Raw genomic sequence first — 17089 nt, forward strand, 5'->3', positions numbered from 1 at the left:
CTTACTCTTGATGCCAGAGTGCAAATATCCCTCTGTGCATCTCGTATATATAGAAATGCATCCTTTAAATGCTCTATAGTCAATAAAATACTGTCCCTGTCAAGGGTATCAATATTTTCAGTCAGGGAATCCGACCAAGCCACCCCAGCGCTGCACATCCAGGCTGAGGCGATCGCTGGTCGCAGTATAACACCAGTATGTGTGTATATACTTTTTAGGATATTTTCCAGCCTCCTATTAGCTGGCTCCTTGAGGGCGGCCGTATCTGGAGACGGTAACGCCACTTGTTTTGATAAGCGTGTGAGCGCCTTTAATTTCTATCGGGGGAAACCCACGCATCATCACACACTTCATTTAATTTATCTGATTCAGGAAAAACTACAGGCAGTTTTTTCACACCCCACATAATACCCTTTTTTGTGGTACTTGTAGTATCAGAAATATGTAACACCTCCTTCATTGCCCTTAACATGTAACGTGTGGCCCTAATGGAAAATACGTTTGTTTCTTCACCGTCGACACTGGAGTCAGTGTCCGTGTCTGTGTCGACCGACTGAGGTAATGGGCGTTTTAAAGCCCCTGACGGTGTTTGAGACGCCTGGACAGGTACTAATTGGTTTGCCGGCCGTCTCATGTCGTCAACCGACCTTGCAGCTTGTTGACATTATCACGTAATTCCCTAAATAAGCCATCCATTCCGGTGTCGACTCCCTAGAGAGTGACATCACCATTACAGGCAATTGCTCCGCCTCCTCACCAACATCGTCCTCATACATGTCGACACACACGTACCGACACACAGCACACACACAGGGAATGCTCTGATAGAGGACAGGACCCCACTAGCCCTTTGGGGAGACAGAGGGAGAGTTTGCCAGCACACACCAAAACGCTATAATTTTACAGGGACAACCTTATATAAGTGTTTTCCCTTATAGCATCTTAATATGTAATAATATCGCCACAAAAATGCCCCCCCTCTCTGTTTTAACCCTGTTTCTGTAGTGCAGTGCAGGGGAGAGCCTGGGAGCCTTCCCACCAGCAGTTCTGTGAGGGAAAATGGCGCTGTGTGCTGAGGAGAATAGGCCCCGCCCCCTTTTCGGCGGGCTTCTTCTCCCGTTTTTCTGACAACCTGGCAGGGGTTAAATACATCCATATAGCCCCAGGGGCTATATGTGATGTATTTTTAGCCAGCATAGGTACTTTCATTGCTGCCCAGGGCGCCCCCCCAAGCGCCCTGCACCCTCAGTGACCGTTGGTGTGAAGTGTGCTGAGAGCAATGGCGCACAGCTGCAGTGCTGTGCGCTACCTTAAGAAGACTGGGGAGTCTTCAGCCGCCGATTTCTGGACCTCTTCTCTCTTCAGCATCTGCAAGGGGGTCGGCGGCGCGGCTCCGGTGACCCATCCAGGCTGTACCTGTGATCGTCCCTCTGGAGCTAGTGTCCAGTAGCCTAAGAAGCCAATCCATCCTGCACGCAGGTGAGTTCACTTCTTCTCCCCTAAGTCCCTCGATGCAGTGAGCCTGTTGCCAGCAGGACTCACTGAAAATAAAAAACCTAACAAAACTTTTACTCTAAGCAGCTCTTTAGGAGAGCCACCTAGATTGCACCCTTCTCGGCCGGGCACAAAGATCTAACTGAGGCTTGGAGGAGGGTCATAGGGGGAGGAGCCAGTGCACACCACCTGATCCTAAAGCTTTTACTTTTGTGCCCTGTCTCCTGCGGAGCCGCTATTCCCCATGGTCCTTACGGAGTCCCCAGCATCCACTTAGGACGTCAGAGAAATTATCAATTAAAAATGACCCTGCCCCACAGTAGTTATGCCCCTAGTAGTTATGCCCCTTAGAGGTACTGAGTGCGCGTGCCTTCTGACAAAAATGGGTTGGCCAATTAAAATGGGACGTGATACACATATGCCACCAATAGTGCAGTGCCAGATACACAAATGCCAGTGCAGTGCCAGATACACAAATGCCAGTGCAGTGCCAGATACACATATGCCAGTGCAGTGCCAGATACACATATGCCCCCACAGAGCCAGATACACAAATGCCCAATGCCCCCACAGTGCCACATACACAAATGCCCCCGCAGTGCCACATACACAAATGCCCCCGCAGTGCCACATATACAAATGCCCCCACAGTGCCACATATACAAATGCCCCCACAGTGCCACATATACAAATGCCCCCACACTGCCAGATACACAAACACCCCCACAGTGCCAGACCACTCACCGCTGCTGCAGCTCCGTTCGGCAGCTGCATGTCTCAGCTGTCTGGTCAGGGCAGGGCGGAGCGCGCGGCAATGTCAGGCGGCGGCGTGTAGGACCTCAAACCGGCCGCCGGTTCGTGAGCCAGTCAGAGCTCGCGGATCGGCAGCGGCGGCTCCTGATTGGCTCACGAACCGGCGGCTGGTTTGAGATCTTACCTGCCGCTGCACATAGTAGCTGAGCTCTCTCCCTGCCATGACAGCTGAGACACGCCACCACCGGACTGAGCGGCAGCGTATCTCAGCTGACAAAATAGCGGGTGGGCCGGAACAAACGGCTTTGCTGCCCTTATATGGCACGCGGGCCGGAGGTTCCCCACCCCTGTATTAGGGACTGGTGATTATATATGTTCTGGGAACTCAATAACAGGAAAACAAACATGTGGGGGCATATGTACCAAGCCTTGGAGAGTGATAGTTTATCTCTCTCCACTCTGTCAATCAGCTCCTGTAATTTTTCAAACACATCCTGTAACATGGCAGTTAGGAACTGATTGGCTGGTACTTTATCTCCGTCCACGTTATAAGGCTTATGCCGATATCCTATTAGCCCCGTAAGCCGGCACTTATTGGGGATTCTGCTTTGTGTGCCTCAGGCAGGCGAAGCAGAATCCTGATAACCAGCCCCCAGGAGACCCGCTATGGGACCCAAACAGATGGGTTTGCGATGTTATCATGGATCCCATGTGCTATCGGCCGTTAAGGTGGTAAAAAAGTCTGTTATTACCATGCAGTAACTCACTGCATGTAATAGGATAACGGCCTTAGTACACAGACCCCATAGAAATATAATGCTCTCCTGGAAACAGAACAGCGGAGTATTGTGATTGTGCAACCTGTTTTTCTTGGCATTGCTTCTCCTGGGTTTCTGAGATGGCTTTCAGCTGCTCTGGCCAAGGAAATAGCTCTACAGAGGCAACAAAAATGGCATACCATCAAAATACCTACAGTGGGGATCCCGATGGCCAGAATCCCGACACATCCCGGAGGTAAGTACCGGGATTAGGGATAGGCACTAGGTTGAGGGTTAGGCTGCGGGGGTGGGGGAGATTAGTGTTATACTGCGTTGGTAGGTTAGGAGCAGGACTGGGGTAGGGGGAAAATACTTAATGGTATGCGTCAGAATTCTGGCCATCGGGATCACGACTGACAGGATTTCATATCCAACAAAAATATTTAAAAAAAAAATACTCAAAAAAATAATAGTAGGACTTTAATTACCTACCGGTAAATCCTTTTCTCGTAGTCCGTAGAGGATACTGGGGTGCATTTTGTACCATGGGGTATAGACAGGTCCACTAGGAGCCATGGGCACTTTTAAGAATTTGATAGTATGGGCTGGCTCCTCCCTCAATGCCCCTCCTACCAGACTCAGTTTGGAAACTGTACCTGAGGAGACGGACATACTTTGAGAGAAGGATAGATAAGGAAAGTGTTGAGATTCCGAACCAGCACACACAACAAGAGGAAAGCCATGCTAACCAAACTTGAAACAGGAACAGCAGCGGCTGAACCAACATTACTTAACTAAATAACAGTGCAGGAAGAACGAAGCACTGGGCGGGCGCCCAGTACCCTCTATGGACTACGAGAAAAGGATTTACCAGTAGGTAATTAAAATCCTATTTTCTCTTACGTCCTAAAGGATACTTGGGTCCACTTAGTATCATGGTGATGTACCAAAGATCCCAAACCAGGTGAGAGAGTGCCGAGGGTCCTGCAGAACTGATTGACCGAACTGAAGGTCCTCAGCGGCCAAAGTATCGAACTTGGAGAACTTAGCAAACGTGTTCGAACCTGACCAAGTAGCTGCTCGGCAGAGCTGTAAAGCCGAGACACCCCGGGCAGCCGCCCAGGAAGAACCCACCAACCTAGTATAGTTGGCCTGTACAGATCTTGGACATGGCAAACTTGCTGTGGAATAAGCATACTGGATAGTAAGTTTAATCCAGTGTGCAATAGTCTGCTTGGAAGCAGGACACCCAATCTTTGGGATCATAAAAGGACAAACAGCGAGTCCGTCTTTCTGTGACGAGCTGTTCTTTTCACATACACCTTCAAAGCCTTTACAACATCCAAAGACATTGAAGTAGCAGAGGTGTCGGTGACAAACGGAACAACAATAGGTTGGTTGATGTGAAACGCAGACACTACCTTAGGAAGAAATTGCTGACGAGTTCAGCTGTCCTCATGGAAAATTAAATAGGGACATTTGTGAGACAAAGCCCCCAGCTCCGACACACGTCTTGCTGAAGCCAAGGCCAACAGTGTGACGGTCTTCCACGTAAGATATTTTACGTCCACCTCCAGTAACGGCTCAAACCAGTCCGATTGGAAGAAATGCAGCACGACATTGAGATCCTAAGGTGCAGTGAGAGGCACGAAGGGATGTTGGATGTGCAAAACACCTTTCAATAACGTCTGGACCTCATGGAGAGAAGCCAATTGTTTCTGGAAAAAAATGGACAAGGCCGAAATCTGGACTTTTATGGAGCCCAGACGTGGGCCCACATCCACTCCAGCTTGTAGAAAAAGCAGGAAACGTCCTAGATGGAATTCCACTGCAGAACATTTTCTGCTCTCACACCAACAGACGTATTTCTTCCAAATACGACGGTAATGCTTAGACGTTACCCCTTTCCTGGCTTGGATCATAGTCGGGATAACCATGTTAGGAATCCTTCTCCTGGCTAGAATCAGCCGTTCAACTTCCATGCCGTCAAACGTAGCCACAGTAAGTCCCGATAGACACACAGGCCCTGTTGCAGAAGATCCTCGCAAAGTGGTAGAGGCCACGGACCTTCGAGGACCATCTCCAGAAGGTCCGTGTACCAGGCCCTTCTTGGCCGGTCCGGAGCAATTAGAATTGCTTGAACCTTTTCCCTTTTTATTCTTTTTAGAATTCTAGGGATCAGAGGAAGTGGAGGAAACACGTACACCAAGTGATAGACCCATGGAGCCGTGAGGGCGTCTACCGCCACCGCCTATGGGTCTCTCGACCTGGAACAATACCGCATGAGCTTCTTGTTGAGACGAGAGGCCATCATGTCGATCTTTGGATAGCCCCATCGACTTGTCAAACACCTGAACACTTCCGGGTGAAGTCCCCGCTCCCCCGGGTACAGGTCGTGTCTGCTGAGGAAGTCTGCTTCCCAGTTGTCTACTCCCGGAATGAAGACAGCTGACAACGCCACAGCATTTCTCTCTGCCCAGAGGAGAATTCTTGACACCTCTGACATTGCTGCTCTGCTTTTCATTCCGCCCTGTCGGTTTATGTACGTTACTGCCGTCACATTGTCCAACTGGACCTGAATGGCCTGATCTTGAAGAAGATCTGAGGCCTGCAGAAGGGTGTTGTATACGGCCCTGAGTTCCAGAATGTCGAATGGAAGGACGACTTTCTGACTTGACCATCTTCCTTGAAACTGTACCCCCTGAGTGACTGCTCCCCAACCCCTGAGGCTTGCGTCTGTGGTATGCAGAATCTAGTTCTGAATTCCGAACCTACGACCCCCGACGAGGTGAGAAGTCAGTAGCCACCACAGAAGGGAGATCCTGGCTTTTGGCGACAGACGGATCCTCTGGTCCATGTGAAGATGCAATCCAGACCATTTGTCTAACAGATCAAGCTGGAAGAGTTTTGCGTGAATCCTTCCGTATTGAAGAGGCCACCATTTTTCCCAGAAGGTGAATGGATAGATGCACCGATTTCTGGGTTGGCTTCAGGACATCCTGAACCATCGACTGGATTACTAATGCATTTTCCAATGGCAGGAACACCTTCTGCAACTCCGTATCCAGTATCATTCCCAGGAATGGAAGCCTCCGTGTTGGCTCTAGGTGAGATTTCAGAAGGTTCAGAATCCACCCATGATCCTGGAGAAGTTTGGTTGAGAGAGCAATGCTGTCCAGCAACCCTTCCCTGCATGGTGCTTTTATCAGGAGATCGTCCAGGTACGGAATTATGTTCACTCCCTGTTTGCGGAGTAGAAACATCATCTCTGCTATCACCTTGGTGAACACCCTCGGTGCCATGGCGAGACCAAATGACAGGGCCTGGAACTGGTAGTGACAGTCCTGCTGTGCAAACCATAGATAAGCCTGATGAGGCGGCCAGATCAGAATATCAAGGTACGCATCCTTGATATCCAAAGACATAAGGAATTCCCCCTCCTCCAGACCTGAGATCACCGCTATCAGAGATTCCATCTTGAATTTGAACACTCGCAAGTACGGGTTCAACGACTTGAGGTTCAAAATCGGTCTTACAGAATCATCCGGTTTCGGCACTACAAACAAGTTGGAATAGTACCCCTTATTTAACTCATGAGGTGGAACTGGAACAATTACGTGAGTCTGTACCAGTTTTTGGATGGCATGTTGTAAAGTTATACTTGCCTCTTGTGAAACTGGCAAGCCTGATTTGAAGAATCTGTGAGGTGGGAGTTCTTGAAACTCCAGTCTGTAGCCCTGGGAAATAAGATTTATGACCCAGGGATCCTGGCACGAATTTGACCAGATCTGACTGAAGAATTGTAGGCGTGCTCCCACCTGAAGCCTTCCAGGCATTGCGGTCCACCATCATGCTGAAGTCTTTGAGGAAACAGAGCCTGAGCTCTGTTCCGGAGCACCTGCTGTTGCTGGTTTGCATGGTTTACCTCTTGCGCCGCTGGAGGACGCAGAAGCACCTCTGGATTTGCCCTTGGCCGTCCGAAAGGACTGTAACTTAGAAGCTGAAGGTCTTCTTGGTTGGGGGGGCTGAGGAAGGAAGATACGTAGACTTACCCGCAGTAGCTGTGGAGATCCATTTGTCTAATTCATCTCCGAACAAGGCCTCTCCTGTGAATAGTAGGCCTTCCACGCCTTTCCTGGAATCCGCGTCAGCAGTCCACTGGCGTAGCCACAAGCCCCTGCGTGCCAACACTGCCATAGCAGTGATGCGTGCGCTAAGCACTCCTATTTCCTTTATGGTTTCCACCATAAAGTTTGCAGAGTCCTGTATATGTTACAGGAGTAAAACAACATCCCACCTAGATAAGGAATCTAACCCCTCAATTAGGTTACCTGACCATTTAGCAATGGCTTTTGTGAACCATGCACATGCAATAGTGGGTCTCAGGGCCACCCCAGCAGCTGTATACAAGGATTTGAGTGTAATCTCAATTTTACGATCAGCCGTGTCTTTCAGGGAGGCTGCACCAGGAACAGGCAATACAATATTACGCGACAGCCTAGAGACTGATGCGTCCACTATCGGTGGATTTTCCCATTTTTTTCCTATCCTTAAACGGAAAAGGAAAAGATGAGAGCAACCTTTTAGGGATCTGAAGCTTCTTATCAGGATTAAGCCATGATTCTTCGAACAAGGTATTCAATTCCTTTGATGTAGGAAAAGTGACTGAGGACTTCTATTTTACATTAAAATAAGATTCCTCACACTCCTCTGACACCTTATCAGGAATATGCAGAACATCTCTGATAGCCTCTATAAGAGCCTCTATTCCCTGTGACAGAGCTGCATCCCCCCTTCCCCCTCCGAGTCCACCTCCCCCTCCCCCATGTCTGACCGTCAGAGTCAGACTGCAGGATATGAGTCAGAGATCTAAAATGGGAGGGGACCGAGACGCTGCTTTGGGGACTGAGGGGGTCATTCTGAGTTGATCGCTCTCTAGCAACTTTTTGCTGTGCTGCGATTAGATAGTCGCCGCCTATGGGGGAGTGTATTTTCGCTTTGCAAGTGTGCGAATGCTTTTGCAACCAACGGCGCAAAAAAGTTTTCTACAGTTTCTGAGTAGCTCTGGACTTACTCAGCCGCTGCAATCGCTTCAGTCTTTTTGGTCCCGGAATTAACGTCAGACACCCGCCCTGCAAACGCTTGGACACGCCTGCGTTTTTCCAAACACTCCCAAAAAACGGTCAGTTGACACCCATAAACGCCCTCTTTCTGTCAATCACCTTGCGATCGGCTATGTGAATGGATTTTTCCTTAAATCCATCGCCCAGCACCGACCCTCTTTGTACCCGTATGACGTGCCTGCGCATTGCGGTGCATATGCATGTGCAGTTTTGCAGAGTTTTAACCTGATCGCAGCCCTGCTAAAAGTTGCTAGCGAGCGATCAACTCAGAATGACCCCCTGAGTCTTTTGTTTAAAAAACTTATCCACAGTCTTTTTTAAGTCTCTTTCTCATTGCGGGACAATTTAGTAGAAAGAGTTGAAATCATTCCTTTAAGAGAATTAACCCATTCCGGTTCAGCCCCGCTAGCCTGTGAACCCTGAGTATCCAGTAGTAAGCCCCCTGGTGTAATGTGACAGCGCACACACACACACACACACACACACACACACACACACACACACACACACACACACACACACACACACACAAAAGGTTAAGCACAATGAACCCACAAAGAGCCCTTCAGGAAGACACAGAGTTGTTTGGAGCCAGACCCACCACGCCCTTATCGCTAATGCCAAGCTTTGCCGGGTCGCAGACTAAGTACCCTGATAGGGGACTTAGTACACTAATAGTCGCTCCCCCCCTGGTATGACCCCCTGGTACCGCTGAGGTAATTTGGAGTCACACTGGAGGATCTACGCGTCCCTGTCCTGTTAGCGTCTGTGTCCACTGCAGAGGGAAAATGGCGCTGGTGAGCTGCTGGATCCTCTCATAGTGAAGCCCCGCCCCTTCAATGGCGCACGGTCTTCCTGCTTGTTTTATACTGGCTGAGGAATCTGGCGCTTAAAATGGAGAAAACTGTTTTAAGGGTGTTGTGCCAGTATGGGTACTGTGTACAGTGTACAGGAATTCAGTCCCGCCCCCTGTAGAAGCTGTGTGTCTCCGTTCCCTCATGCCACCATACTCGCCACTCTTCATTCTTCTGGCTCTGTTAGGGGTGGCGGCGTGCTGCGGGACTGTGCGCTCGCCATCGTGGGCTTGCAAATAGGACACTGTGCTCCTGAGGGACCTGTCAGCAGGGAACAGGACCATAAATCCTTCAAGAGGTTGCCCTCCCCCCCCCAGCCCCCTCCCCACCCCCCTGAGTCCCACGAAGCAGGCAGGCTGGTGCCATCCAGCCCTGCCTGAAAATAACAAACATAAAAAATAAATGCAGAAAACTCTTCGGGAGCTTCCTTCAGCGTGACAGGCTCCTCCGGGCACATTTTCTAAACTGAGTCTGATAGGAGGGGCATAGAGGGAGGAGTCAGCCCACACTATCAAATTCTTAAAGTGCCCATGGCTCCTAGTGGACCCGTCTATCTATACCCCATGGTACTAAATGGACCCCAGTATCCTCTAGGACGTAAGAGAAAAGGAAGAAAACATTAGTGCAAACAAGAATAAGCAATATCTGCATATGTGGATCTAAATGGCTTTCCCACCTCCAGACAACTACTAATAATATGTCACCCTCCCACAACTTTTACTAAATACATTGCTCCAACTTCCTATGGGGATCAGTACTAAATGCCGCCGGTCGGAATCCCGGCGGTCGAAATACCGACGGTGGAATCCCGACCACACAATCCCGACAGGGGTGGCGAGCGGAACGCAGCCCCTTGCGGGCTCGCTTCGCTCGCCACGCTGCGGGCGCGGTGCCTCGCTACGCTCGGCACACTATTATATTCTCCCTCTATGGGTGTCGTGGACACCCACGGAGGGAGAATATGTCGGGATTGTGGCGGTCGGGATTCCGGCGTCGGTATTTCGACCGCCGGGATTCCGGCCGGCGGCATCTTGACCGCATCCCTTCCTATGATATACGATTGGTTAAAGTGGCGACAGACCACGGCTAGATCTGCCAGTGATTCACCTCCGTTATCAGTCCCCTAACAGAGATTCAGCTTTGCTGAATGGCTTAAATCAGGAGCGTATCTCTACCAATGGGGGCCTATAGCACAATTTCCATGTTCCATGTACCTTGTACTCATCCAAACACTGAGCACGAGGCAAGTGTAGAATAGGAGGGAACTGATGACCATAAGGGCTCCAGTTTCCATCTTTGTACAGATGTTTTACCAGCAGGGAGCTCACAAAGCTTTATCAGTGCCGCTCCAGCTAAGGAAAGATAACACAAGAGGCTTGCTGGGGTTGTCGGTCTCCACAAACTCTTTCATGGCCTTCACCACCAGCTCCCTTGCCAGGTGCTGCCCAAACACGTTAGTGGCAAGATCACAATCTACTGCTGTGAAGACAAAAAGAGGACAATATATGAGGCGACCACCATAAATGCAGGCAGGGCCGGTTCTAGACCTTGTGGCACCCAGGGCGAAAGCTTCCGTTGGCGCCCCCCCACCCCCCCCCACACACACACACAATTGGTTCTAGACCATGTGCCCCCAGTACATTACCCCTGCAGCTGTGCACCCAGTAGTTTTGCCCCCAGTATTAATGTCCCCTGTAGCTGTGCCCCCAGTATTAATGCCCCCTGTAGCCCCAGTATTAATGCCCCTAGTAGCGCCGCGTACACAAAAAAAAAACAACTCACCAGCCCCGCTCCTGCTTCCCGACCGCTGCTGTCCTCCGTCTCCAGCCGCCGGCGCCACTCCTCGGATCTATGGGAGAGACGTCATGACGTCTCTCCCATAGCACCGCACAGACACTTAGCGGTCAATTATGACCTCTAGTGTCTACAGATGCTCCCACAATGCCGTGCGGTGCGCAATGACGTCAGTGGCAAGAGCCGCTACTGAATGCAGGGGTGGTTACAACACAACCACTACTGACATAGGAAGATTCACATTAAGCATGAAGTACGGGAGGAGCCTGGTGGGATCAGCTAGTACAAAGCATTGCTTATTCTTACCCAAACCTCACAGAGGTGCAAGCGTAAAATAAGATTTTACTCACCGGTAAATCTATTTCTTGTAGTCCGTAGTGGATGCTGGGACTCCGTAAGGACCATGGGGAATAGCGGCTCCGCAGGAGACTGGGCACAACTAAAGAAAGCTTTAGGACTACCTGGTGTGCACTGGCTCCTCCCACTATGACCCTCCTCCAGACCTCAGTTAGGATACTGTGCCCGGAAGAGCTGACACAATAAGGAAGGATTTTGAATCCCGGGTAAGACTCATACCAGCCACACCAATCACACCGTATAACTCGTGATACTATACCCAGTTAACAGTATGAAATATAACTGAGCCTCTCAACAGATGGCTCAACAATAACCCTTTAGTTAGGCAATAACTATATACAAGTATTGCAGACAATCCGCACTTGGGATGGGCGCCCAGCATCCACTACGGACTACGAGAAATAGATTTACCGGTGAGTAAAATCTTATTTTCTCTGACGTCCTAAGTGGATGCTGGGACTCCGTAAGGACCATGGGGATTATACCAAAGCTCCCAAACGGGCGGGAGAGTGCGGATGACTCTGCAGCACCGAATGAGCAAACTCTAGGTCCTCCTCAGCCAGGGTATCAAACTTGTAGACTCTTGCAAAAGTGTTTGAACCCGACCAAGTAACAGCTCGGCAAATTTGTAAAGCCAAGACCCCTAGGGCAGCCGCCCAAGAAGAGCCCACTTTCCTCGTGGAATGGGCTTTTACAGATTTAGGGTGCGGCAGTCCAGCCGCAGAATGTGCAAGTTGAATCGTGCTACAGATCCAGCGAGCAATAGTCTGCTTAGAAGCAGGAGCACCCAGCTTGTCGGGTGCATACAGGATAAATAGCGAGTCAGTTTTCCTGACTCCAGCCGTCCTGGAAACATATATTTTTCAGGGCCCTGACTACGTCCAGTAACTTGGAATCCTCCAAGTCCCAAGTAGCCGCAGGCACCACAATAGGTTGGTTCACATGAAAAACTGATACCACCTTAGGAAGGAATTGGGAACGAGTCCTCAATTCCGCCCTATCCATATAAAAAAATTAAATAAGGGCTTTTGCATGATAAAGCCGCTAATTCTGATACACGCCTGGCCGACGCCAAGGCCAACAGCATGACCACTTTCCACGTGAGGTATTTTAGCTCCACGGATTTAAGTGGCTCAACCCAATGCGACTTCAGGAAATCCAACACCACGTTGAGATCCCACGGTGCCACTGGAGGCACAAACGGGGGCTGACTATGCAGCACTCTCTTAACAAAAGTCTGAACTTCAGGCAGTGAAGTCAGTTCTATTTTTGAAGAAAATCGATAGAGCCGAAATCTGGACCTTAATGGAACCCAATTTTAGGCCCATAGTCACCTCTGACTGTAGGAAGTGCAGAAATCGACCTAGCTGAAATTACTCCGTTGGGGCCTTCCTGGCCTCACAGCACGCAACATATTTCCGCCATATGCGGTGATAATGGTTTGCGTTCACTTCTTTCCTAGCTTTAATTAGCGTAGGAATAACTTCCTCCGGAATGCCCTTTTCCTTCAGGATCCGGCGTTCAACCGCCATGCCGTCAAACGCAGCCGCGGTACGTCTTGGAACAGACAGGCCCCCTGCTGCAGCGGGTCCTGTCTGAGCGGCAGAGGCCATGGGTCCTCTGAGATCATTTCTTGGAGTTCTGGGTACCAAGCTCTTCTTGGCCAATCCGGAACAATGAGTATAGTTCTTACTCCTCTCCTTCTTATTATTCTCATTACCCTGGATATGAGAGGCAGAGAAGGGAACACATACACCGACTGGTACCCCCACGGTGTTACCAGAGCGTCCACAGCTATCGCCTGAGGGTCCCTTGACCTGGCGCAAAATCTTTTTAGCTTTTTGTTGAGGCGGGACGCCATCATGTCCACCTGTGGCCTTTCCCAACGGTGTACAATCATTTGGAAGACTTCTGGATGAAGTCCCCACTCTCCCGGGTGGAGGTCGTGTTTGCTGAGAAAGTCTGCTTCCCAGTTATCCATTCCGGGAATGAACACTGCTGACAGTGCTAACACATGATTTTCCGCCCATCGGAGAATCCTTGTGGCTTCTGCCATCGCCATCCTGCTTCTTGTGCCGCCCTGTCGGTTTACATGAGCGACCGCCGTGATGTTGTCTGACTGGATCAGCACCGGCCGGTGTTGAAGCAGGGGTCTAGCCTGACCTAGGGCATTGTATTTTTGTGTAGGGAAGTCTCCTGACTTGTCCATAGTCCTTGGAAGTTTCTTCCCTGTGTGACTGCCCCCCCAGCCTCGAAGGCTGGCATCCGTGGTCACCAGGACCCAGTCCTGTATGCCTAATCTGCGGCCCTCTAGAAGATGAGCACTCTGCAGCCACCACAACAGCGACACCCTGGCCCTTGGAGACAGGGTTATCCGCCGATGCATCTGAAGATGCGACCCGGACCACTTGTCCAACAGATCCCACTGGAAGATCCTTGCATGGGACCTGGCGAATGGAATTTCTTCGTAAGAAGCTACCATCTTTCCCAGGGCTCGCGTGCATTGATGCACCGACACCTGTATTTGTATTAGGAGGTCTCTGTCTAGAGACGACAACTCCTTGGACTTCTCCTCCGGGAGAAACCCTTTTTTCTTGTTCTGTGTCCAGAACCATACCCAGGAACAGTAGACGCGTCGTAGGAACCAGCTGCGACTTTGGAATATTCAGAATCCAGCCGTGCTGTTGTAGCACTTCCCGAGATAGTGCTACTCTGATGAACAACTGCTCCCTGGACCTCGCCTTTATAAGGAGATCGTCCAAGTACGGGATAATTATTGGTAAATACCCTCGGTGCCGGGGACAGACCAACGGCAACGTCTGGAATTGGTAATGACAATCCTGGTGAGGAGGGTAAATAGGGACATGCAGGTAAGCATCCTTGATGTCCAGTGATACCATGAAATTCTCCAGGCTTGCAATAATCGCCCTGAGCGATTCCATTTTGAACTTGAACCTTCGTATATAAGTGTTCAAGGATTTCAATTTTAGAATGGGTCTCACCGAACCGTCTGGTTTCGGTACCACAAACATTTTGGAATAGTAACCCCGGCCTTGTTGAAGGAGGGGTACCTTAATTTCACCTGCTGGAAGTACAGCTTGTGAATTGCCGCCAGTACTACCTCCCTTTCTCAGAGGGCAGCAGGCAAGGCTGATGTGAGGTAACGGCGAGGGGGAGTCGCCTCGAACTCCAGCTTGTATCCCTGTGATACTACTTGCAGAACCTAGGGATCCACCTGTGGGCAAGCCCACTGGTCCCTGAAGTTCCCGAGACGCGCCCCCACCGCACCTGTCTCCACCTGTGGAGCCCCAGCGTCATGCGGTGGACTCAGAGGAAGCGGGGGAAGATTTTTGATCCTGGGAACTGGCTGTCTGGTGCAGCTTTTTCCTTCTTCCCTTGTCTCTGTGCAGAAAGGAAGCGCCTTAGACCCGCTTGCTTTTCTGAAGCCGAAAGGACTGTACCTGAAAATACGGTGCTTTCTTAGGCTGTGAGGAAACCTGAGGTAAAAAATTTTTTTCTTCCCAGCTGTTGCTGTGGATACGAGGTCCCAGAGACCATCCCCAAACAATTCCTCACCCTTATAAGGCAGAATCTCCATGTGCCTTTTAAAGTCAGCATCACCTGTCCACTGCCGGGTCTCTAATACCCTCCTGGCAGAATGGACATTGCATAAATTCTGGATGCCAGCCGGCAAATATCCCTCTGTGCAGGGGCGGATTGGGAACAAAAAGCGGCCCTGGAAAAATGTGTACTAGTGGCCCCACATGGGCAGCACCAGAGGTGTAAGGTCTAGCCATGGGCCATGGCAGCAGCTCCCTCCCACCAAGACTTTCCAGATAGTGGGCATGTCCAGCATCAAGGGGGGAAGTTAAAAAGAAATAAAATTACATATTATGAGCACATTATATGATACGCCTTCAGAATTTAGAAAACTATATAATTCTTTAGAAAGATATTTTCTTGCTTATTACACCAACCGTGTATCCTAATCACTATTCACTCAATCTTATATGTCAGCCAAGCAGGCAGACAGAGCATACACTAGATCATCTACAACCACAGGCTAAGTTGCAAAGTCATTTTCATATATGCAAATTATTTTCCATCTTATTCATTACTAGGTGCTTCATCGCGCCCTACGGGCGCTCTTCACACCGTCGCAAGGGGCTACGCCCCCTTAACCCTTGCATGCCTTTCTGGGGTTTAATATTTGTATTATATGGAGTATTACCTGCATTCCTTTGTTAGTGGTTAAATATTGCACAATGAAAGGGCGTGCGATGGTGAAGGAGGCGCAGCCCCTTGCGACGGCGTAAACAGCACCTGCAGGGCACGATGTACAGAATGTAGCGGGTGCGGGGGGGGACTGCGGATGGTGTCTGTAGATGCTGCGGGTGGAGGGGGGGCAGAAGTGGGGGTGGGGCCCGGATGCGGAAGGTTCGGGAGGTGCTGCGGGTGGGGGAGGGGCAGAGGAGTGGGGGATGCAGATGGGGGAGGTGTCCGGAGGCACTGCAGGTGGGGGAGGGGCAGGGGTGCCACGGGTGGGAGAGGGGCAGGTGTGGGGATGTTGTGGATGGGTGAAGGGTTCCGGAGGTGCTGTGGGATGGGAAGGGACGGGAGTGCCGGGGGTGGGGTAGGGGACCGCAGGCACCATGGGTAGGGTAGGGGCAGGTACGGGTGGTGCGGCGATGGGGAAGGAGGTCCGGAGGTGCTGCAGGTGGTGGAGGGGCAGGTGCGGGGGAGCCATTGGTGGGGGAGGGGTGGGGGAGGGGGGGACCGCGGATGGAGGAGGGTGTCTGCAGATGCTGCGGGTGGAGGGGGGCAGGTGTGGGGGGAGACATATAAGGGGGGTGAATGGTGGAGGGGGCCTGGAGGTGCTCTGGGTGGTGAAGGGGCGGAGGAGTGGGAGCCGCGGGTGGTGTAGGGGGTCTGGAGGCACAGCATGTGGGGGAGGGGTGGAGTGCCGCATGTGGTGGAGGGGAAGGTGCGGAGGTGTGGTGCATTGGGGAGAGGTCTGGAGGCGCTGCGGGTACTGTACCTGCCAAAAAGGTAGTTGGAGGGTATGCAGTAACAGAGCCAGGACAGGGGTGACAGGGTCAGAACAGGGTTGACGGGGCCAGGACAGGGGTGACGGGGTCAGAACAGGGGTGACGGGGCCAGGACAGGGGTGACGGGGCCAGGACAGGGGTGACGGGGCCAGGACAGGGGTGACGGGGCCACGACAGGGGCGACGGGGCCAGGACAGGGGCGACGGGGCCAGGACAGAAATGACAGGGACAGGATAGGGGTGACAGGGCCAGGGTAGGGGCGGCAGGACAGGGACAGGGGTGACGGGGCCAGTATAGGGTTGACAGGGCAAGCACAGGGGTGACAGGGCCAGGATAGGGGTAACAGGGCCAGCATAAGGGTGACAGGGCCAGGATAAGGGTGACAGGGCCAGGATAAGGGTGAAAGGGCCAGGATAAGGGTGGCAGGGCAAGGCCAGGGGTGACAGGGACATGACAGAACACAGGGCACGGGAGAGATTGGTATTAGGGACAAAACAGTGGTGACAGACAGATGTGTCTTACCGGAGTCACTGCTGCTGGCTGCTGCTGTTCCACTCCAACCTGTTGGGATCTGCTGCTGGTGGAGACCTGGCATGGCTGACTCTCTCAGGCTGGAGTCCTGCTTCCTCTGCCCGTCCGCATCCCTCCCCCCCTCCTCAGTCACACACCGCAGACCTCGCGCAGCTGCCGGGCACTGTGGTAAGGGGAGACTGGAAATGACTGGTTAGCCCCCAGGAGATGCTGCGGCTGGAGGGAGGAGGGGGTCATAGCATGCACGTGGCGCGGACCTCGCGGCTGCCGGGCACTGTGGTAAGGGGAGACTGGGAGTGACTGGTTAGCTCCCAGGAGACGCTGCGGCTGGAGGGAGGAGTGGGTCGGAGCCTGCAGGCAGCTCGGATTTCTGCAGC

General features: G+C 51.5%; 1 protein-coding gene across 4 annotated transcripts in view; it reads right to left on the reverse strand.

Moving 5' to 3' along the window:
- The window catches only part of LOC134948477 (RIB43A-like with coiled-coils protein 2), a 74560-nt gene that overhangs the window by 53809 nt on the left and 3662 nt on the right, over positions 1–17089 (reverse strand). The window contains exons 2-3 of one of the 4 annotated variants that reach the window (XR_010182963.1): positions 10197–10461; positions 3109–3179 (exon numbers count right to left, since the gene is read on the reverse strand). The exons of 2 other annotated variants lie outside the window; for them this stretch is intronic. The gene's annotated coding sequence lies outside the window, so the exon portion shown is untranslated. The remainder of the gene's footprint in view (positions 1–3108; positions 3180–10196; positions 10462–17089) is intronic. One more of the 4 variants, XR_010182964.1, reaches the window with a different exon arrangement.

The sequence above is a fragment of the Pseudophryne corroboree genome, chromosome 8, assembly GCF_028390025.1.
Source record: "Pseudophryne corroboree isolate aPseCor3 chromosome 8, aPseCor3.hap2, whole genome shotgun sequence".
Taxonomy (NCBI): domain Eukaryota; kingdom Metazoa; phylum Chordata; class Amphibia; order Anura; family Myobatrachidae; genus Pseudophryne; species Pseudophryne corroboree.